Below are 24,825 nucleotides of genomic sequence, written 5' to 3'. Positions count from 1 at the left end.
CCCAAGTTAAATTGTATTTATAATTCAATTCCAATGAAAATCCCAAGAGGGGTTATAAAAAATTACTTATAAAAGATTTGTAAGTGCAAATAGCTTTGAAAAATGGAATAATTAAAATGAAAACCATGACTAACAACACCAAATATTTTAAAATATTATGAAGTGTGAATAATTAAATCAATGTAATGCTGGGCCAAGAATTAGCAGACAGATCAAGGAATGGAATAGACAGAAATAGACCCTGGTATATATGCATGTTAATATATGAAAGCAGTGAGGATTGCTTTTTTTTTTTTTTGAGATTGGGTCTCATCTGTCACTCAGGCTGGAGTGCAGTAGCATGATCTTGGCTTACTGCAACCTGCGTCTCCTGGGTTCAAGCAGTTCTCCTGCCTCAGCTTCCTGAGTAGCTGGGACTACAGGTATGTGCTACCACACCCAGCTAAGTTTTGTATTTTTTGTAGAGATGGGGTTTTGTCATGCTGCCCAGGCTGGTCTCGAACTCCTGGCCTCAAGTGATCTGCCCGCCTCGGCCTCTCAAAATGCTGGGATTACAGGCATGAGCCACCATTCCCTGCTAGCAGTAAGGATTTCTGGGGAAGGAAGGAATTATTAAGTAAATATTGCTAGAATAGTTAACTAGCTGCTTAGAAAAAATATTAATTTAGTTTTGTAGTGTATACTAGAATAAATTCCAGGCAAAAGAATTTGAGAAAACAGACTCAAAAATATTTTAGTAGACAATACAAGAAAATATAGAAAATAGGTGGCTGATGCCTGTAATCCCAGCACTTTGGGAGGCTGAAGAGGGCAGATCACCTGAGGTCCCGAGTTTGAGACCAACCTGACCAACATGGTGAAACTTCATCTCTACTAAAAATGCAAATATTAGCCGAGTATGGTAGTATGTGCCTATACTCCCAGCTACTCGAGAGGCTGAGGCAGGAGAATCACTTGAACCCGGGAGGCGGAGGTTGCAGTGAGCCAAGATCATGCCACTGCACTTTTGGGGTCAAGTGATCCTCCTCCCTCAGCCTCCTGAGTAGCTGGGACTACTGGCATGCACCACCTTGCCTATTTAATTTTAAAATTTTTATTTGTGGAGGGAGGTTCTTGCCATGTTGGCCAGGCTGGTCTCAAACTCTTGGTCTCAAGCAGTCCTCCCGAACTGGTCTCCTGAGGCACTGGCATTACAGGTGTGAGCCACCTTGCCTGGCCAAATAGAAACTCTTTGAAGGCAAGAAATATGTCCTATCTACTGCTGTATCTTTGGTGTTACTGCATAGTTTCTGGCACATAGCAAGTCTTTGGTGAATATTTGTTGAATGAATGAATAAATGAATAAGCTTAAAATCAAAAGAAGAAAATACAAGGGGAAAAGTTGAGATGCCTATTTAAAAATTTTTTAACTTTCTTGAAACAAATCAATATGTAAGTTAAGACACAAAAATGGAAATAATCACAATAAATATGATGTAGAAGACAACGTTTTTCTTTATGAAACATACATATGAATCACCAAGAAGATACATATTAGTATCTATTAGTATGTGTGGACAATTAACAGAAGAGCAAATAAAGACTAACAAATATTTGCAAAAAAAGGTTCTGTTTCACTAGTAGAGAAATAGAAAACAAAACAGCAATGAATTATTTTCATTTATCAGATAATCAAATACTGGAAAAAAGTCATGAATACCTGATACACTGATAATGGAAGGTGAAAAGGGCACTTTATACATTATTGGTGGACATATAATGTAGAATACCTTATTAGAAAAAACTGGTGACAAACATTCAAGATATTTTAAAAATACTTATTTTCTTGGTTTCCATAGTCTAGTTCTATCCTAAGGAAATATTAGGAAATGCAGATAAAGATTTATAAATGAAGATGTTCATCACAGTGTTATTAGAGTAGTAAGAAACCAAAGATCAACCTAAACCTCCAACATTAGGGGAATGGTTAAGCAAATTAGAGTATAAGTCTGCTTATGACTTATGCAGCCTTTGCAAATGATATTTAGGAATAATAAAATAATATGAGAAATGTTTATGATGTAAAGTTAAATGAAAAATGAATGGTATAAAATCATGGTTCACAGTATGATCTCAAATATGCAAAGCAGTATACGCAATAAGGGAAATATAACAATGTTAATAGTTTAGGGTTAGGATTATGGGTGACTTTCATACTTTGTACCATTTTATATTTTTGTAGTTTTTAAAGTTTTTTATAATGAACATATATTACTTTCATAATTGAAAAACAAGTTTTGTTTCTTTTTAAGCATACAGTGTTGGATATAGATCTCTCTGTCCTGTAATCGTTGGTGATAAAACTTAGTGAACAACAGGGTTTTGTTTGCCTCAAGTTAAAATTCTCTGCTTTAATTGCAAAAGTTAATTTATAGGCCAATAATCTTATACAGCAGGCAGTTTGGTTGATAAAAGTATCCAAAGAAAGAACTGAGTATCTGACTTTTCTTATCTCTCCAGAGCCCTTGTAATGTTGATTTCTGCTCTCTTATTATATTGTGTTTTATTTTTAGTTATAAAATATGTTTTATTGCCTTTAATCTGATATACCTTTATAAGCTTGAATTAAGACATGAGATGATTTTCTGAACCCAGGTTTTTACCATATTAGGGAAAGTTAAGATTGAAAAATACAAGTAGTAGGTTCTAAACTCCCAGTCATCCATGTTATAATTAGTCAATTATTGCAGAAACTTGGTAGAGAAAGATTTCCTGTTTTCTTTTCTCCCCGACTATAGCCATCTTTACTTCTGTCAAGAACTCTTCTGACTTTGTTAACAGCTCTCTCATTATATACATTTTAAAAAGAAAAGCTGTTATCAATCTGCTCGAATTTTTTTTTTCTTAGATTTCAGTAGATCCTGGATGAAATATTCACTAAAGTTTAGAGTATCACCTTAAGACCTGGGCAACAGGGGCCCCTGCTTTGGATCTTATACTTAAAGGGCGCATATATCACAAATGTTCAAAATATAAGTGTCATTTAAGATCCAGCACTAAGTGGCATAGTACAATTTGTAATCCAAATGTCCACTGTAGTGACCTAACACCATTCAGGCTCCAGATAACACTTTCCTCCATCTCTTGCCGTGTGCCACTGAAGCAAAAAGTGATTCTGTGTGAATGTCATGAAGGTTATGGGCTGTTGATGCTGGTCATGGACACTGCTTTGGAGTATGGGGAGGATTTGAGTGACACAAGTTCTTAGGTGGGGGAAAAGACAAATTAATTAGCACAAATGCAGTAGATTCTTGCACATTGAAGTAACATTTCCCAGGGCTGCTGAGCATCCATTTTCTTGTTTCTCTTTGTATTCCAGTATGTGGTTCTGGAGATATAAATTAGGATGATATTTGTAACAGTGGCTCATGGCAGTTGAGAAATATTTTGCAATGTTAAACAATTCATATTACTCTTAAATTTTATGTGCGAAGGTCCTGATATTGTGGACATTGGCCGTAGATGAGCCTTGAACTCTAGAATTGTGAGTAGTTCTGTATTTGTAAAAATACATAATAGGACTTAGCTTTTTAAAAAATCACATTAAAGTTTAAACTTTATTATAATAAATTTACTTAAAATTTGGTAATTGTTAATTATAATTTGTATTTTGTCTTTGAATTTTTATAGATAATTTTGAATATTTTAGAAAAAAGATATGATAGCTGGGCACAGTGGCACATATCTGTAGTCCTAGCTACTTGGGAGGCTAAGGTGAAAGGATCACTTGAACCCAGGAGTTTTAAGTCCAACTTGGGCAACATAGTGAGACCCCGTCTCTTAAACAAATAAAAAAAGGTCTGTCCAAGCCCAGACAAAGTCTTCACTCCTTCCTGAGGCCCGAGGAAGCCCTCTCTCCCCAGACATGGCCAATAAGGGTCCTTCCTATGGCATGAGCTGTGAAGCTCCATCCAGAATTGAGAAGTACGACGAGGGACTGGAGGAACGGCTGGTGGAGTGGATCATAGTGCAGTGTGGCCTTGATGTGGGCTGCCGAGACCGTGGGCGCCTGGGCTTCCAGCTCTGGCTAAAGAATGGTGTGATTCAGCAAAAGAAACTACCATCAGAGTGAACAGGCAACCTACAGAATGGGAGGAAATTTTTGCAATCTACTCATCTGACAAAGGGCTAATATCCAGAACCTACAAAGAACTCAAACAAATTTACAAGAAAAAAACAAACAACCCCATCAAAAAGTGGGCAAAGGATATGAACAGACACTTCTCAAAAGAAGACATTCATACAGCCAACAGACACATGAAAAAATGCTCATCATCACTCGCCATCAGAGAAATGCAAATCAAAACCACAATGAGATACCATCTCACACCAGTTAGAATGGCGATCATTAAAAAATCAGGAAACAACAGGTGCTGGAGAGGATGTGGAGAAATAGGAATACTTTTATGCTGTTGGTGGGACTGTAAACTAGTTCAACCATTGTGGAAAACAGTGTGGCAATTCCTCAAGGATCTAGACCTAGAAATACCATTTGACCCAGCCATCCCATTACTGGGGATATACCCAAAGGATTATAAGTCATGCTGCTATAAAGACACATGCACATGTATGTTTATTGTAGCACTACTCACAATAGCAAAGACTTGGAATCAACCCAAATGTCCATCAGTGACAGACTGGATTAAGAAAATGTGGCACATATACACCATGGAATACTATGCAGCCATAAAAAAGGATGAGTTCATGTCCTTTGTAGGGACATGGATGCAGCGGGAAACCATCATTCTCAGCAAACTATCGCAAGAACAGAAAAGCAAATACCGCATGTTCTCACTCATAGGTGGGAACTGAACAATGAGATCGCTTGGACACAGGAAGGGGAACATCACACACCGGGTCCTATTGTGGGGAGGGGGAGGGGAGAGGGATAGCATTAGGAGATATACCTAATGTAAATGACGATTTAATGGGTACAGCACACCAACATGGCACATGTATACATATGCAACAAACCTGCACGTTGTGCACATGTGCCCTAGAACTTAAAGTATAATAATAAAAAAGAAATGGTGTGATTCTGAGCAAGCTGGTAAACAGCCTGTACCCTGATGGCTCCACGCCAGTGAACCTGCCCGAGAACCTGTCCTCCATGGTCTTCAAGCAGATGGGGCAGGTGGCTCAGTTCCTGAAGGCAGCTGAGGACTATGGGGTCACCAAGACTGACATGTTCCAGACTCTTGACCTCTTTGAAGGCAAAGACATGGCAGCAGTTCAGAGGACCCTGATGGCTTTGGGCAGCTTGGCAGTGACCAAGAATGATGGGCACTACCATGGAGATGCCAACTGGTTTATGAAGAAAGCGCAGGAGCATAAGAGGGAATTCACAGACAGCCAGCTGCAGGAAGAAAAGCATATCATTGACCTTCAGAAGGGCAGCAACAGAGGGGCCTCCCAGGCTGGCATGACATGCTACAGACGACCTTGGCAGATCAACAGCCCTGCCCTCCCCCAGCTCCTTGGCTGCAGCCATCTCGCTTAGCCTGCTTCACACATACCCATGTGGTACCTTTAGCTCTGGCCAAGCTTTGAGGCTCTGTCACTGAGCAATGGTAACTGCACATGGGCAGCTCTTCCCCAGTGCCCCCAGCCTCAGCCCAACTTCTTACCCAAAAGCATCACTGCCCTGGCCCCTCCCTCCCGGCTACCCCTGCCACCTCTACTGTCTCCCTGCCCTGCACCTCCTCCCCCCACCCCCCTGGGCTAAGCAGGGGAAAAGTGGGTTGGGGGTATCCTGAATGTGGGGCAAGTCCACTGTTCTCCTTGACGGCAAAAGCCCATTGAAGAAGAACCAGCCCAGCCTCCCCCTATCTTTTCCTGGAATATTTTTGGGATTGGAACTCAAAAAGGAAAAAAAGAAAATTACATCAATGTTTTCTCAAAAAAAAGAAGGCTGAGGCGGAGCCCAGGAGTTCAAGAGCAGCCTGGCCAACCTTGTGGTGAAACCTTGTCTCTACAAAAAATACAAATTTTTGTATTTAGCTGGTGTGTGGTGGCGCCACCTGTAGTCCCAGCTACTGGGAGGCTGACGCATGAGAATTGCTTGAACCTGGGAGGCAGAGGTTGCCGTGAGCTGAGATTGCACCACTGCACTGCAGCCTGGATGACAGAGTGAGACTCTGTCTCAAAATAGAAAAAAGAAGATAACATTTGAAAACCAATATGAAACTTTTAATTTTTAATTTTTCACATTTAATATAAATTTTGGTGATCTTTAAATTTTATACACTTTTTTCTTATGTCAATGTTTATTTTTTAATTAACATGAAAATTATATGTATTTATAGTGTACACATGACGTTTTGATATATGTATATATGTGGAATGATTAAATCAAGCTAATTAACATATCCATCACCTTACATCCTTACCATCTTTTTGTGATGAGAACTTTTAAAATCTATTGCCTTGGCAATTTTCAAGTATCCAATATGTTATTATTAAACATTTTTTATGGTCTAAATAAATTGAATTTATTTTTAATCCTTTGGATACTTACTGGCAATATGATACAAATTATGAGAAAAGCTTGTTAATAACCTGATTAGTGATTTGATAAAATTAAGGTAGAAAGATAAATTGTATGGACTATATTGTAATTTAAAAATTACATATGTCTTCATCTTATTTTTTATGTAGACACTGCCAGCTCATCAACATTATATCCAGACATGTGCAATAATGCTTAAATTCAGTTGTCTTTGATATTCTGTCAACTTTTAGTCATACAAAAATCATAACTTTAGGTTAGGCATGGTGGCTCACACCTATAATCCCAGCACTTTGGGAGGTCAAGGTAGGAGGATTGCTTGAGGCCAGGAGTTCAAGCATGGGCAGCATAACAAGATTCTGTCTCTACAAAAAACAAACAAACACCAACCACAAAAACTTAACCAGGTATGATTGGCATGTACCTCTGGTCCCAGCTACTCAGGAGGCTGAGGTGGGAGGATCCCTTGAGCCCAGGAGGTGAAGGCCACAGTGAGCCATGATTGCACGACTGTACTCCAGCCTGGGTGACAGTGAGACCCTGTCTCAAAAAAAAAAATCATACTTTTATTCATATTTTAAAATTTTCATCAAGACACATGAATTAAACATTTTATTTAACAGATTGTTTTATAATTTTTACATTTTTAGAGATGTACTATGGGCTTTCATTTATACTCTGGCTGTGGACCTTGCAAATATTAGGCCTGGATTTGCTTGCAAGTATCTTACTTGTTTGCTTTAGAGTTCAATTATTTTACAGTAAGTGATGTTTTAAAAATTTTAGATGTAAGTACCATTGTTTAACAAAAACTTGGGAAATACCATGAGGGGAAAAATAATCTTCATATTATCACTGTAATACCTCAATTTTAGCATTTTTTTTTTTTTTTTTTTTTTTTTTTTTTTTTTTTGAGACGGAGTCTCGCTCTGTCGCCCAGGCTGGAGTGCAGTGGCCGGATCTCAGCTCACTGCAAGCTCTGCCTCCCGGGCTTACGCCATTCTCCCGCCTCAGCCTCCCGAGTAGCTGGGACTACAGGCGCCTGCCACCTCGCCCGGCTAGTTTTTTTGTATTTTTTAGTAGAGACGAGGTTTCACCGAGTTAGCCAGGATGGTCTCCATCTCCTGACCTTGTGATCCGCCCGTCTCGGCCTCCCAAAGTGCTGGGATTACAGGCTTGAGCCACTGCACCCGGCCAATTTTAGCATTTTAAAGGATTATCTGCTTTAAAAATGTGTCTTTTGGCCGGGCGCGGTGGCTCAAGCCTGTAATCCCAGCACTTTGGGAGGCCGAGACGGGCGGATCACAAGGTCAGGAGATGGAGACCATCCTGGCTAACTCGGTGAAACCTCGTCTCTACTAAAAAATACAAAAAAACTAGCCGGGCGAGGTGGCAGGCGCCTGTAGTCCCAGCTACTCGGGAGGCTGAGGCGGGAGAATGGCGTAAGCCCGGGAGGCAGAGCTTGCAGTGAGCTGAGATCCGGCCACTGCACTCCAGCCTGGGCGACAGAGCGAGACTCCGTCTCAAAAAAAAAAAAAAAAAAAAAAAATGTGTCTTTAATTCATCCTTTTTCAAACTCCATTGCCATTCTAGTCATCCTAGTTTAAGCCACCATCATTTCTCACCTGGACTAAAGCAATGGTGTGTAGTTACTTGTCTCTACATTTTCTTTTACCTCCTTCCAATCATTTCTCGACACTGCATCAGAGTAGATTTTGAAAAAAAATATAAATGAGATCATGTTGCTTTTTCTTCATCTAAAGCTTGTTGGCAGTATCTAATTGCAGTTGTGGTAAAATCCAAATTATCTACTATTCCTTATGAAGTCTTACATGATATCTGCCTCTCCAGTTTTCTGTCATATCTCTCGCCTTACCTACATCTATTAAGTCCTTCCCAACTTTAGTTTTAGGGAGAAGTTTTAATAGAATGCAGGATATCTTCGTCACTCTACAGGAAGAACTCTGTAGCTTGATTGTTAAATGGCAGCTAAAATAAATATTTTATTTTTGACAGTGCTTACTTTTATATCTATGTTATTATAGGACCCCACCTTCTCTTAACACTCTTTGATGATGGCTGGTTAAGTTTAAAGGGGTAAGGTAGAGGTAGGGGTGGGAATTGACTACATAAATTAGAAAATATTTCAAAAATGCTACTGCTTTTATAATAAAAATCAATTTTTTTGGATAGAACATAGTTTAACAAGTTTCCCGCTGATGGACATAGATTGTTTCTAGTTCTCCAGTCTCATTTTAAATACCGCATTATAAACAATGACTTTCGTGGTCATTTCTAGGAAGTAACAGTCTGGGGTACACTGTTAAATATTAGCCCACACTCATTTCTTAAGGAAGTAACAGTCTGGGGTACACTGATGTTTGAGCGTGCCTGACACATCTTCATATCCAGACCTAATCAGTATGCTATGATGCCATGGCAGACAAATATGTCAAAGCATAAAAACCATTGAAATAACTTTTACTAGGATTTCATTTGGAATTTTGGAGTCGGTTAATTGTATAGAGTTTTCATCCTGTCATCTTTGGTTTTTCCTCAAAATGTAAGCCCATTCAGGCACTGTGCCCCTCCAGTACCATCTTGCCCGTTTTGTTCAGAGCATCACATGTTGCTTTTCTGACCACCCTGATTCCTTTGCTGACTTAACTGAAAATGTGTGTTCTCTCACAGTCCAGGCCTCACAGGACTGAATACAGTAGTCCTCCCTTATCCTTGAGGGATACGTTCCAGAATCCCCAGGGGATGCCTGAAATTGTGGATAGTGCTGAACCCTATGTACATAGTGTTTTTTTCTGGACAGTAATCTGGGTCGCATATGCAGCATGGATATACTGGACAAAGAGGTGATTCATGCCCTAGGCAGGATGGAGCAGGATGGTGAGAAATTTCATTATGCTACTTGAAATGACAATTTAAAACTTATGAATTGTGTATTTCTTAGATTTTCTGTTTAACATTTTTGTACCGTGGTTGATCCCAGGTAACTGAAATCATGGAAAGCAAAATCCCAGGGGAGGGGGGACTACTGTATATATATTCAGTTGAGCCTCATTCAAGGATTCTGTGTTTACGAATTTACCTACTCACTAAAATTTATTTGTAACTCCAAAATCAATAATCAGGACTTGCATGGCCATTTGTGGACATGTGCATAATGGTTCAAAATTTGAGTCATCTGATGACCCATTCCCAGTTGAGGCTGAACAAGGTAACATTGTCTTCTTACTTCAGTTCTCATACTATAAACAGTTGTCTTTCTGTGGTTGATTTAGTGCTGTTTTTTTGTTTTTTGTTTTTTTTTAACCTCTTTGTGCTTTTTGTTGGTGATTTCACTGTTTCAGTGGCTCCCAAGTGTAGTACTGAAGTGCTTTCTAGTGTTCTTAAATGGTCGAAGGCTGTGATGTGTCTTATGGAGAAAGCGTGTGTTAGATAAACTTTGTTCAGTCAGGAGTTATAGTGCTGTTGCCATGAGTATATTAAGTAAAGTATCATTAAGCAGAAACACTTATAAAACAAGTTATATATTGATTGGTTGATGAACATGTTGTGACCAGAGGCTTACCAGGAACCTAGCCCTATATTTCCCCTAGGATCAGTGCTTCAGTATTTGCTAGTGCAGTGTTCATGACAGCTTTATAGAGACAACTACTGTAAATGACACTAATTTTCTTTATTTCTGGCTCTCTTTTGCCATTTTGATGACTTCTTTTCTATTTTGTGGAATTTCATTCCATTTGGGTGTGCACCTCTAACCTTTTACTTCAATGACATTTTATGACTCAGTTCATCATCTTCAACAAACATTAATGTAGTGCTTTTCTGCTTCTTAGGAAATTCTTCTTTATCCTGAGATCATGAAATTTTCTCCTATATAATCCTCTAAAAGCTTTTCAGTTTTTATTCTTACATTTAGGTTTATAATCTATTTGAAGTTGACTTTTTGGTTTAGTACCAGCTAGAAATATAACTTCATTTCGTTCTCACAGATATTTGATTGTCCTGCTACCATTTATCGAAAAGACAGTCCTTGGCCCTACTGCTTCACCATGCCATCTCCGTCATTTATCAAGCATCTGTATATGTGCAATGGACTGAATGTTTGTGTTCCCTCAAAACTCCTGTGTTGGAACCCTATTCCCAGTGTGATGGTATTTGGAGGTGGGGCCTTTGGAAAGTAATTAGGTCATGGGCGTGAAGCCCTCATGAAATAATGGGATTATTGCCCTTATGAGAAGAGGCCAAAGCTGGGCATGGTGGCTCATGCTTATATAATCTGAGTGCTTTGGGAGGTTGAGGTGGGAGGATCACTGGAGCCAAGGGTTCTAGACAAGCCTAGGCAACATAGCAAGATCCTGTCTCTACAAAAAAATAAAAAAAATAATAAAAAATACAGCAGGGGCCCGAGAGCTAGAGAGCTGTCTCTCCTTATGTGAGAAGCTGGCGACTGCAACCTGGAAGAGAGCCCTCACCAGGAGAGGCCCTCACCTGGAAGAGTGCCTCACCAAGCTGGCACTCTGATTTTAAATTTCCAGCCTCCAAAGCCTGTGGTACTTTGTTACAGCCGTCTGAACTGACTGAAACAATGTGTATACATCTATTTCTGGCTGGCTGTTTTGTTCTCCTTGTCTTTTTGCCCACCCTTGCATCAGTATCTCACTATGTTAATTAATATGTTTTATTAACCTTGATATCATAGACTAAGTCTTCCTAGCTTGTTTTTCTTCTCCAAGAAAAGCCAAGTGCTATGGTTTGAATATTGTCCCCTTCAAAACACATATTGAAATTTAACCCCAAATGAGGCAATATTGGGAGATGACACCTTTAAGAAGTTATTGGATCATGAGGGATTTGCCTTCATGAAGGTGTTAATCCATTCATGGTTTAATGGAATAATTAATTCCCATTCCCATGGGATGGGAACTGGTGACTTTATAAAAAGAGGAGAGACCTGAGCTAGCATGGTAGCATGTTAGCATGCTGAGTCTCCTCACCCTGTGATACCCTGTGCCACCTTGGGACTCTGCACATGGTCCCCAGCAGCAATAAAGCACTCACCAGCTGTGACCTCTCAGCCTTGGACTTCTCAGCCTTTATAACTCTGATAAATAAATTCCCTTTCATTACAAATTACCTAGTTTCAGGTATTCTGTTATAAGCAACAGAAAACAAACTACTATGAATGTCATAGCTACTCTCAATCCTTTACATTTCCTTATAAATTTTAGAATCAGCTTCTCAAGTTCTGCAAATAAACGGCTAATGATTTTTATTGGGATTGCATTGACTCTGATACTTACTTTAGGAGAGCCGAAATGTTTCCAGTGTTGAGCTGAGTTGTCCAAATTCCGCAGATACAGTATATCTCTCCATGTATTTGGGTCCTCTCTAAATTCTCTCAATAAAGTTTATAATTTACATAGAGAGGTCAGCATGTCTGTAGTTTTAAAAGATTTATTTTATCAACCTAAATAACAAGCAGAGGGAGATTCTCTAAAAGAAAGATGTTTATTTGGGAATAGGCATAGCAAAGGGAATACATGTCTCATAGTAAACTATGTGCATATTTAGGAGGTAAAGGAAAATAAAGATTTTTAAATGAGGGTGTTGAATTTTGTTGAAGGCCTTTTCTGCATCTATTGAGATAATCATGTGGCTTTTGTCGCTGGTTCTGTTTATGTGATGGATTACATTCATTGATTTGTGTATGTTGAATCAGCCTTGCATCCCAGGTATGAAGCTGACTTGATTGTGGTGGATAAGCTTTTTGATGTGCTGCTGGATTTGGTTTGCCAGTATTTTATTGAGGATTTTTGCATTGATGTTCATCAGGGATATTGGCCTGAAATTTTCTTTTTTTGTTGTGTCTCTGCCAGGTTTTGGTATCAGGATGATGCTGGCCACATAAAATGAGTGAGGGAGGAGTCTCTCTTTTTCTATTGTTTGGAATAGTTTCAGAAGGAATGGTACCAGCTCCTCTTTGTACCTCTGGTAGAATTCGGCTGTGAATCTGTCTGGTCCTGGACTTTGTTTTGGTTGGTAGGCTATTAATGACTACCTCAATTTCAGAACTTGTTATTGGTCTGTTCAGGGATTCGACTTCTTCCTAGTTTAGACTTGGGAGAGTGTATGTGTTCAGAAATTTATTCATTTCTTCTAGGTTTTCTAGTTTATTTGCATAGAGGTGTTTATAGTATTCTCTGATGGTAGTTTGCATTTCTGTGGGATCAGTAGTGATATCCCCTATATCATTTTTTATTGCATCTATTTGATTCCTCTCTCTTTTCTTCTTTATTAGTCTGGCTGGCAGTCTATCTATTTTGTTAATCTTTTCAAAAAACCGGCTCCTGGATTCATTGATTTTTTGAAGGGTTTTTCGTGTCTCTGTCTCCTTCAGTTCTGCTCTGATCTTAGTTGTTTCTTGTCTTCTGCTAGCTTTTGAATGTGTTTGCTCTTGCTTCTCTAGTTCTTTTAATTTTGATGTTAGGGTGTTGATTTTAGACCTTTCCTGCTTTCTCTTGTGGGCATGTAGTGCTGTAAGTTTCCCTCTACACACTGCTTGAAATGTGTCCCAGAGATTCTGGTATGTTGTGTCTCTGTTCTCACTGATTTCAAAGAACGTCTTTTCTTCCTTCATTTTGTTATTTACCCAGTAGTCATTCAGGAGCAGGGTGTTCAGTTTCCATGTGGTTGTGCAGTTTTGAGTGAGTTTCTTAATCCTAAGTTCTAATTTGATTGCACTGTGGTCTGAGAGACTGTTCGTTATGATTTCCATTATTTTGCATTTGCTGAGGAGTGTTTTCCAATTATGTGGTCAATTTTAGAATAAGTGCGATGAGGTGCTGAGAAGAATGTATATTCTGGTGATTTGGGGTGGAGAGTTCTGCAGATGTCTACTAGGTTCGCTTGGTCCAGAGCTGATTCAAGTCCTGAATATCCTTGTTAATTTTCTGTCTCGTTGATCTAGTATTGACAGTGGGGTCTTACAGTCTCCCACTATTATTGTGTGGGAGTCTAAGTCTCTTTGTAGGTCCCTAAGGACTTGCTTTGTGAATCTGGGTGCTCCTGTATTGGGTGCATATATATTTAGGATAGTTAGCTCTTCTTGTTGAATTGATCCCTTTACCATTATGTAATGCCCTTCTTTGTCTCTTTTGATCTTTGTTGGTTTAAAGGTTTAAAGTCTGTTTTATCAGAGACTAGTATTGCAACTCCTGCCTTTTTTTTTTTTTTTTTTGCTTTCCATTTGCTTGATAAATATTCCTCCATCCCTTTATTTTGAGCCTATGTGTGTCTCTGCATGTTAGATGAGTCTCCTGAATACAGCACACTAATCGGTCTTGACTCTCTCCAATTTGCCAGTCTGTGTCTTTTAATTGGTGCATTTAGCATGTTTACATTTAAGGTTAATATTGTTATGTGTGAATTTGATCCTGTCATTATCATGCTAGCTGTTTATTTTGCCTGTTAGTTGATGCAGTTTCTTCATCGTGTTGATGGTCTTTACAATTTGGTATGTTTTTGCAGTAACTAGTACCCGTTGTTCCTTTCCATGTTTAGTGTTTCCTTCAGGAGCTCTTGTAAGGCAGGCCTGGTGGTGGCAAAATTTCTCAGCATTTGCTTGTCTGTAAAGGATTTTATTTCTCCTTCGCTTATGAAGCTTAGTTTGACTGGCTATGAAATTCTGGGTTGAAAATTCTTTTGTTTAAGAATGTTAAATATTGGCCCCCACTCTCTTCCGGCTTGTAGGGTTTCTGCAGAGAGATCTGCTGTTAGTCTGATGGGCTTCCCTTTGTGGGTAACCCGACCTTTCTCTCTGGCTGCCCTTAACATTTTTTCCTTCATTTCAACCTTGGTGAATCTGACGATTATGTGTCTTGGGGTTGCTCTTCTTGAGGAGTATCTTTGTGGTGTTGTCTCTATTTCCTGAATTTGAATGCTGGCCTGTCTTGCTAGGTTGGGGAAATTCTCCTGGATAATATCCTGAAGAGTGTTTTCCAACTTGGTTCCATTCTCCCCGTCACTTTCAGGTACACCAATCAAACGTAGATTTGGTCTTTTCACATAGTCCCATATTTCTTGGAGGCTTTGTTTGTTCCTTTTTATTCTTCTTTTCTCTCATCTTGTCTTCTCACTTTATTTCATTAAGTTGATCTTTAATCTCTGATATCCTTTCTCCCTTGATTGATTGGGCTGTTGGTACTTGTGTATGCTTCACGAAGTTCTCGGGCTGTTTTTTTCAGCTACATCAGGTCAATTATGTTCTTCTTTAAGCTGGTTATTCTAGTTAGCAATTCGTCTAACCTTTTTTCAAGGTTCTTAGCTTCCTTACATTGGGTTAGAACATGCTCCTTTAGCTTGTAGGAGTTGGTTATTACCCACCTTCTGAAGCCTACTTCTGTCAGTTTGTCAAACTCATTTCTCCGTCCAGTTTTGTTCCGCTGGTGAAGAGTTCTCCTGCTTTGGAGGAGAAGAGTTTTTCTGGTTTTTGGAATTTTCAACCTTTTTGTGCTGGTTTTTCCCCATCTTTGTGGATTTATCTACCTTTGGTCTTTGATGTTGGTGACCTTCGGATGGGGTCTCTGAGTGGACGTGCTCTTCCTTTCTGTTGGTTAGTTTTCCTTCTAACAATCAGGCCCCTTTGCTGCAGGTCTGCTGGAGTTTGCTGGAGGTCTACTCCAGACCCTGTTTGCCTGGGTATCACCAGTGGAGGCTGTAGAACAGCAAAGATTGCTGCCTGTTCTTTCCTCTGAAAGCTTCGTTCCAGAGGGGCACCTGCCAGATGCCAGCCAGAGCTCTCCTGTATGAGGTGTCTGTCAGCCCCTACTGGGAGGTGTCTCCCAGTCAGGATAGATGGGTGTCAGGGACCCACTTGAGGAGGCAGTCTGACCCTTAGCAGAGCTCGAATGCTGTGCTGGGAGGTCTGCTGCTGTCTTCAGAGCCATCAGACAGGGATGTTTAAGTTTGTTGAAGCTGCACCTACAGCCACCTCTTCCCCCAGGTGCTGTGTCCAAGGGAGATGCTGGTTTTATCTATAAGTCCCTGACTGGGGGTGCTGCCTTTTTTTCAGAGATGCCCTCTCAGAGAGGAGAAATCTGGCAGTCTGGCCACAGTGGCCTTGCTGAGCTGCCCACGACAACTGTTCTTGACTACAAGGATCAATAATAAGAGTGGTACTAGTCAAAGGTTGCACAGGCAGTTGCTGAGCAGATGTCCTCACAGAAGTATTTTTGTGTGTATAAGATTGTGATGGCCTTTGTGCAAGGTTGTGGTTTTTTCAGTCTTCCGTGATAGTTCTTATAGTCAGGCATTGTGCATGAGTATTTATTTATAGTGTTTCAGACTAAGAAAATTCTCTTCTTTTTCCAGTTCACTAAGAGTCTTTAAAAAATATTGAATATTTATTTTTATCAAATACACTTTCTATCATTATTAGGTTGTTCATATTAGGTTTGCGCAGCTTCGGCAAACTTAAATAATATTGTAATACCTACAATATTATTGTAGGTAATAGTATTAATTGATTTTCTTCTCCTAAATCAACTTTGTATTATTTAGACAAACCCATGTTTTATCCTTTTAAAATATTATCCCTTTTTATGCTTTTTCTATATTGCTGTTTTCTGTGTGCTAATGTTTTGTTTAGGAAGTTTGCATTTATGTTTTTTATTGAGCTTACCTGTAAGTTCCCTTTCTCTTACTGTCCTTAGTGGATTTTTTTTTTTTTTTTTTTTTTTTTTTTTTTTTTTTTTTTTTTTGAGATGGAGTCTTGCTCTGTCACCCAGGCTGGAGTGCAGTGGTGTGATCTTGGCTCACTGCAACCTCTGCCTCCTGGGTTCAGGTGATTCTCCTGTCTCAGCCTCCCGAGTAGCTGGGATTACAGGCTGTGCCACCATGCCTGGCTAATTTTTGTATTTTTAGTAGAGATAGGGTCTCGCTATGTTGACCAGGCTGGTCTCGAACCCGTGGCCTCAAGGGATTCACCCGCCTTTGCCTCCCAAAGTGCTGGGATTACAGATGTGAGCCACTATACCGGGCCTCCTTAGTGGATTTTGATATCAGAGTTATGATAGCCTCATCAAACGAGTTAGAGAAAATACCCCTTTTTCTGTTTTCTGAAAGAGTTTATATTATTGGTCTCATTTCTCCCTTGAATGTTCATAGAACTTGCTGGTAGAGTCTGGGCCTATAGTTTTCCTTTCGGGAAGATTTTTTGGAAAAATGGAATGCTTACAGGGTGACTTAGTTACTACTGGCTGCATTTGGTAATTTACAGCAATAAAGAGATGAGCTTAAAAAAGAATTGGCTTATTTGCAAGCAGAAAAGGAATTTAATTATTTAAGTTGAAAGGAAATTAAGAGAGCACAGAAATTCAGTACTTGCACATTTGGAAGATACAAGTGATTCTCATTTCCAGTTGGTAAAAGAGAAAACTGAGGCCTTTGAATATTAAAGTCTGATTAAAAATGCTTAGCTGCTTAAGCAAGGATCCCTTGAGGATGTGACCATACAGTCATTGTTAAAAACTTCTGGGTGAGTTAAAGTAGTGTTGATTAAGTCCTTTTAGCTTGACAAAATGGTCAAATAAAAGGAAATAAGAATGCCATCAAACCCGGTAGGTTTAAGTATCTGAACTAACTTAAATGAGGGAGAATTGTTTTGAAAAGAATTGTAGGTGTGGTTATTACTACAGGCAGCAGACTAAAACAAAATAAATAAAAAGTCAAATATGTTTTTGAGAAAGAACTGTACTTCAAAAATACCACAGCCTGGACTAAAATTGTCTATGACTGTTGGCCCCCAATTTCTACAGGAAGGAAGCATAAAGAGAAAGCTGCTCAGTTCCCAAGAAAGGCATATTTTTCAGTGCCTTCTTCAGCACGACCAAGGAGGATAATTGAAAAGGAATGACATGCTGCCAGAGAGAAGACCAAGGGCCATGGTGAACAATGGGTTGAGGAGTCCATTAGTATTAGTGAAATCAAGAGCTATTCAATAAATACTCCCACTCCCCAGAGTAGGAACTCCTTGTAATCATCTGCCCAGTGAGATTTTAGAATTGCATTTTCCATCCTTCTCTTTTCCAAATGGGAGGGTTTATTGGAATTATTCTGACCCTGTTCCACTATTGTATATTGTATATGTATTAGGGTGGGTGGAACAAATAACTTGTTATAAATTTGTAGATATCTAGGTGAAAATCAACCTCATCTGGATCTGATGTAGAGATTAAGATATTAGATCTTTAACTTAGAACTCAAGTCAGTGACTTTATGGGACTTTAGAGGTTTTTTTCCTTGGGGAGGAAGTAAGTATATTTGTATGTGAGAGGGAACAGAATCTGACAGAAAATTGAGCAGAGCTAAAGGGTGAATTAGAGAACTAGAGGATAGCTCAGAAGATATTATCCAGAATGCTTTGAAAAGAGACAAAAGGATGGAAACTATGGAATATAAATTAAGATATATGAAGGAAAAACTAAGAGAATTTATCATTCATTTAGTTGGAGTTACATAAGGAAAGGAGAGCAAGAATGGGGCAGAGGCAGTATTTGAAGATGAAATGGTTGCAAATATTTCAGAATGAATTAAAGAAGCCCAATAACCCCAAGTAGGATAAATAAAAAGAAATCTATCCAAGACACATTCTAGAAACTGAAGCAGATAACAGGCAAAGAGAAAAATATTAGAGACACCAGAGGAAAAAAGTAGATTACTTTCAAAAGAGCAACAGTTGTATTATCACTTGGCTGCTTAAGGGCAAAAATAGAAGCCAGGTGACATGGACTGGTATTTTAAAAGGGCTGACAAAATAGCTGCCAATCTAGAACTTACACTAAACAAAAAATATCTGTCAAGAATGAGGGCAAAAGAGACATTTTTCAGATAAACAAAAGCTGAGATAATTCATTTCTAGCTCATTACAGGGAATTCTAAAGGATGCATACTTCAGACAGAAGGAAAGTGATCCCAGAGGCAAGAGCTGAGATCCAAGAAGGAAAGAAGAGCAGAGAAAGTGGAAAACATACGGGTAAACCTAAACAAAGACCTATTGTATAAAACAGTGACCATAATGTCCTGGTAGGTGTAAAAAATTAAAATGCATAGCACAACAACAGTATAATCCAAGAGATTTTTAATGATCCTCGTGTCCTCTAGGGTCAGGATAAAGATGTTTATTAATTTCAGTTTTGATAAATATGCATGTGATGATTCCTAATATAACTACTAAAAGAATAAAAACAGTATATTATTTCAAAACCAATAGATGAAGGAAAAGAGATGATAAAATACTCATTCTTTACAAGATGAGAATTAGGGACACAGCAAGGATGATGTTAGATTTTCTGGATTTAGCAACCAGGTGGGGATACTATTCCTAATCGATTTGGGAACAGGAAAAAGAAACAGTGCGGAAGGAAGATACTGAGTTCTGTTTGGGACAAGTTGAATTTGAGGTGCTTGAGGGACAGCCATTAAGTTTCCTCTTGGAACTAGGGCAGCAAGTTCTCTTTTTAAAACCATTTTTGGTACCTTTTTGAGCTAAAGTGATTCTTAGCTCTTTCTGGATTTATGAATTTGCCAAACAATTCTGAGCTCCATTAGGCTGTGCTTTACCGATGTGCGTTTTTAACACGTTTCCCAATGATAAGTTAGGGGAAAATTGTGAAATTGATGTCTCTGGAAGCCTTTGAAAATAAGATGCTTTTCTACTTTATAAGATTTAAGTTTGCCTTCCTTCCAGAGGGCTGGACTTCTCCAGGTGTCAGTCTTTCTTTTGATATTTAGGAATTTATTCTCTGCTCTTCTCTGCCATCTGGTGGCAAATGAATGGAACATTGCATTTGGAAGGAAAAGAGGGAATCTGAGCTTATTTTAATTAATTAATTTATTTAGGGGGGACGAGTGCAGATTTTTAAATATGCACATATCGCATAGTGGTGAAGTCTAGGCATTTAGTGCACCCATCACTGGCATAGTGAACATTGTACCTAACAGGTAATTTTTCAACCCTCACCCCCCTTTCACCTTCCCACATTTTGTAGTCTCCAATAGAAATTTGAGCTATTTTAAAATATGTAACTTGATGAAGAGAAGCAACATATGGTTGTGTGTGTTTGTGAATCCAAACTTTGAAACCGTCAAATCACAGCAGTAGTTTTAGGGCACACAAATTGTCTGTCAGTGGTATTTTCTTTATTGTTTACTCACTCTTCTCCTACCTTCATTGACCTGCCTTACCATCTGGTATTTCTTTTCTTTCTTTCTTTTCTTTTCTTTTTTTTTTTTTTTTTTTGACAGAGTCTCGCTCTGTCACCCTGGCTGGAGTGCAGCAGTGTGACCTTGGCTCACTGCAACTTCTGCCTCCAGGGTTCAAGTGATTCTCATGCCTCAGCCGCCCGAGTAGCTGGGATTACAGGCGGGCAACACCACAACCAGCTAATTTTTTTTCTCTTTTTCTTTTTTTTTGTAGAGACAGGGTTTCACCATGTTGACCAGGCTGGTCTCGAACTCCTGACCTCAGGTGATCTGCCCACCTCGGCCTCCCAAAGTGCAGGGATTACAGGCGTGAGCCACCATGCCCAGCCCCATCTGGCATTTCTAACCGTATATGTAGGGCTAAGTAAACTGAGTCATCAAAGTTAAAATCGTCCTTCAGCACTTTGGGAGGCCCAGGCGGGCGGATCATGAGGTCAGGAGATGGAGACCATCTTGGCTAACATGGTGAAACCCTGTCTTTACTAAACATACAAAAAATTAGCTGGTTGTGATGGCGCGCGCCTGTAGTCCCAGCTACTCCGGAGGCTGAGGCAGGAGAATGGCATGAACCCGGGAGGCAGAGCTTGCAGCGAGCAGAGTGCAGAGATTGCACCATTGCACTCCAGCCTGGGCGACAGAGTGAGACTCCGTCTCAAAAAAAAAAAAAAAAAAAAAAAAAAAAAAAAATCATCCCTCAGCACTTCTTAAATCAGTGTTGACTTTATGACCTTTTACGAATGTGTGGTCTTCTTTAGCTCTCACAGATGTTGGTGTCCTAATCTCCAGAACCTATGAATATGTTACTTTACATGGCAAAAAGTACTTGGTAGATGTGATTAAGGTTATGGACCTTGAATGAATATTTGGGATTATCTGAGTGGGGACAATATAAACATATAATCTCTCTCCTGGTTGTAGTGGGGGATTCGGGGTGGGGAGAGAAGGATGGAAAGGGGAGAGAGGGATGGGAGAAGGGGGGGAGAGAGAGAGAGAGAGAGAGAGAGAGAGAGAGAGAGACGCATGGAAGAAAAAGCAGAAGAAATTTGAAGCATGAAAGGAACTAGACTCACGACTGTTGACTTTGAAGCTCGAGAAAAGGGACTATGAACCAAGGAAGGTGGGTGGCTTCTAGAAAGACACAGATTCTCCCCGGGAGCCTTCAGAAGGAAATGCAGCCCTGCTGAAATTTTAATTTTACCCACTGAAGCCTGTCTCAGACTTCTGACCTACAGAACTGTAAAATAATAAATAATCTTGTTTTACTTTACCAGTTTTGTGATGATTTGTTATGGCAATGGTAGAAAACTGATACAAAGCTCCACCTCGTGTTAATGAGTTCGGAACTTCCACTGGGAGAAGTGCAGAGCTAGCTTGACTTTGGGCTAGTGGTAAACTTAGGGAACTTGAGGTAGAGAGATAATAAACTTGTTTCTTTGGCAAATTTAATATTTCTTCTTTCCAGGTTATATTGTGACCATCAAGTGCCCATCTACCCTATTATTTTACCCTCCTTTTTTTTTCTAGGTTATGTAGCTGCCTTTTTCCCTCCATTTTTCCTAGCCTAAATGCAGGAGCTTGTGATTATTTTACAAATATTGATTGAATGCCTATCACATACAGGGTTATTCATGGTCCCTGACATGGAAAGGTTAATAATTTAGTGGGGACAAATGACAACAAACATTAAATAATGTTTGTTTCCCCACAAGTTATCATTTAGTGGGGAAAACAGAGAAGTAACAAAAACAAACATTTTCTCTCTAGCATTATCAATTTCTCCATCTGTATTGATTGATTCTCATCCCTTCTTAGAAAAACAAACTCTGTATTTATTCCTTATGCCTCTGTAACCGGTACCCCATTTCTCTGCAATTACAACAAAAGTTTGATTCCACTTCCTCAGTTCTCACTCCCTCTTAGCTTACCCTAATTACCTTTCTCCATCACTGCACTAAACATTTGTTTGTCGGCCGGGCGCGGTGGCTCAAGCCTGTTATCCCAGCATTTTGGGAGGCCGAGACGGGCGGATCACGAGGCCAGGAGATCGAGACCATCCTGGCTAACACGGTGAAACCCCGTCTCTACTAAAAAATACAGAAAACTAGCCGGGTGAGGTGGTGGGCGCCTGTAGTCACAGCTACTCGGGAGGCTGAGGCAGGAGAATGGCGTAAACCCAGGAGGCGGAGCTTGCAGTGAGCTGAGATCTGGCCACTGCACTCCAGCCTGGGCGACAGAGCGAAACTCCGTCTCAAAAAAAAAAAAAAAAAAACAAAAACATTTGTTTGTCAAGGTCACTAATGACCTCTAAGGTACCCAATCTAGTGGTCTCTATTCTAATCAGCTCATCTCTCAGCAGTATTTGTTCTAGGTGATCCCTCCCTTATTTTTTTTAAACAGCTTTATTGAGATAATTTACATATCATACAATTCACCTGTTTAAACTGTATAGTTCATTGTTTTTAGTTTATTCACAGGGTTTTGCAACCATCACTACAATCTAATTTTAGAACATTTTTGTCCTCCCTAAATGAACTTTGTGCCCATTAACCATCACTCCTCATTTCTCCCTCCTTTTCTTCCCCTAGCCCCATGCAACCATTAATCTACTTTCTGTTTCCATTGATTTCCCTATGTAAATGGAATCATACAATATGTGATCTTTGCTGACTAGCTTCTTTCAGTTAGCATAATGTATTCAAGGTTCACCTATGTTGTACCATGTATTAATACTTTATTCCTTTTATTGCCAAATGATATTCTGTATTTATTAGTTGATAGGCATTTGGGTTATTTCTACTTTTTGGCTATTATGAATAATGCTGCTATGAACATTTGCGTACATACTTGTGTGGGAACATGTATTTTCATTTTTCTTGGCTATATATCTGGGAGTGAGGTTGCTAGGTCATATGGTAACTGAATGTTTGAGGAACTACCGAACTGTTTTCCACAGTGGCCACACAACTATTCACAATAGCAAAGACATGGAATCAACCTAGATGCCCATCCGTGGTGGACCGGATAAGGAAAATGTGGTGTGTATACACGCAATACTATGCAGCCGTAAAATAACAATAAAATCATGTCCTTTGCAACAACATAGATGCAGCTGGAGACCATTATCCTAAGCAAATTAGGCAGATACAGTAAACCAAATACTGATTGTTCTCCCTTATAAGTGGGACCTAAACATTAAGTACACATGAACACAAAGAAGGGGCCTACTTGAATGGAGAGAGTGGAAGGAGAGTGAGGGTTGAAAACCACCTATCTGGTACTGTGCTCACTACCTGGGTGATGAAATTATTTGTACGTTGTACCCCAGCGACAGGTAGTTTACCCATGTAACAAACCTGCATGTACATCCTGAACCTAAAATAAAAGTGGAAAAAGTAAAACCAAAAACCAAAAACCCCAAGTGGCAATACCATTTTTACATTTTCACCAAGCAATGTATGAGTGTTTCAGTTTCCCCACATCTTCACTAACACTTGTTATTGTCTGCCTTTTTCCTCTCTCCCTCATTACTGGCCATCCTCTCTCCCTCATTACTGAAATACGTTCTTGCCTTGGCTTCCAAGATGTTACATACGCCTGGTTTTTCTCCTACCTCACTTGCTGCTTTTTCTGAGTCTCATCTGTATGTTTACCTCATCTTCTTGCTCGTCTTCCTCTTCTTTCTCCTCCTCATTCTTATTTTCTTCCACCGAACTTCTAAATGTCGGAGTGCCCCCGGGTTCTGTCTGGAAACATCTTTCTATCTACACACTCTTACTATGTGATCTTATCTCATGTCTTTACTACATGAAAATTACTTCCAAATTTGTATTTTTAACCCTAACCCTGATATCCAACTGTTTACTTAACAACTCTTCTTAGATTGTCTAGTAGGGATTTCAGATTTAAGATATCCAAAACAGAACTCATGGTTTTCAACCATGGACCTGCCTCCTCTTTGTCTTCCAAATTTTGTAAATGGAATTGCTATATACCCAGTTGCACAAGCAAGAAGGCTGTGAGCCATTCTCGATTACTCTTTCTCTTATGCCCTATATCAAGTCCATCAGGAAATACCTTTTGACCCTGCTACCCTAATGCCTTTCAGAGTCTCACTCTGTCGCCCAGGCTGGAGTGCAGTGGTGTGATCTTGGCTCACTGCAACCTCCATGTCCCGGGTTCAAGTGATTCCTGCTTTAGCCTCCTGAGTAACTGGGACTGCAGGCATGTGCCACCACACCTGGCTAATTTTTGTATTTTTAGTAGAGATGGGGTTTTGCCATGTTTGCCACCCAGGCTGGTCTCAAAATCCTGACCTCATGTGATCTGCCTGCCTTGGCCTCCCAAAGTAGTGGGATTACAGGTATGAGCCACCACGCCAGCCTCCAGTGTATTTGAATTCATTCACTTCTTTTTCTGTTTTCTACTACCAGCCTAGTCCCAGCCATCATTATCTCCTCCTTGAACTGCTGTGGTAGACTCCTACTGATTCCCCTGCTCTCTATTCTACAGTCCAGAATTCTTATAGCAGCCAGTCATCTTTTAAATTTTAAAATATCACATCATTGGAAATGCTTTCATTTTCCAATGAAAGAAAAGGAAGAGGTATTAGATTATTTAAATGAAATTTCAGTTGCGGCTCATTTTAAAATGGTTATAAAAACTGTTTTAAGTTTGCAACCACTTATCATGAATAAGGCTTCTTGTGGATGGTGAATATAAAAAATGGAAAAGACTATCATTAAAAAGTTTTGATCAGGAATTGTATATGGCCATTTCAAGTATGAAACCTGTTCTTTTCTTTCTTTTCCCTTCTTTTCTTTCCTACTTTCATTTTTTTTCTAAATAATTCAATAAAAAACCCATTAGGTAGGGCTGAGCAAGATAGACGTATGCATTGGATGGTGCTGGGGGCAGCCTGGCATGGGGTATCAGAACCCATGTGGAGTGGGAAGGGGTCTGTGAGGGGGAGGGTTGTAACAGCCCATGTGGTGGTTGGAACT

The 24,825-nt window shown here is 39.6% G+C and overlaps 1 protein-coding gene and 1 pseudogene across 4 annotated transcripts in view; both read left to right on the top strand.

Moving 5' to 3' along the window:
• Positions 1-24,825, top strand: part of KLHL3 (kelch like family member 3) — a 287,169-nt gene that overhangs the window by 100,640 nt on the left and 161,704 nt on the right. The window lies entirely within an intron of this gene.
• LOC104681852 lies at positions 3,905-5,539 on the top strand (annotated as a pseudogene).

This window comes from Rhinopithecus roxellana, chromosome 3 (assembly GCF_007565055.1).
Source record: "Rhinopithecus roxellana isolate Shanxi Qingling chromosome 3, ASM756505v1, whole genome shotgun sequence".
Lineage (NCBI taxonomy): Eukaryota > Metazoa > Chordata > Mammalia > Primates > Cercopithecidae > Rhinopithecus > Rhinopithecus roxellana.
Note: the sequence above shows the minus strand (reverse complement) of the source record. Positions and strands in the feature narration are given on the sequence as shown.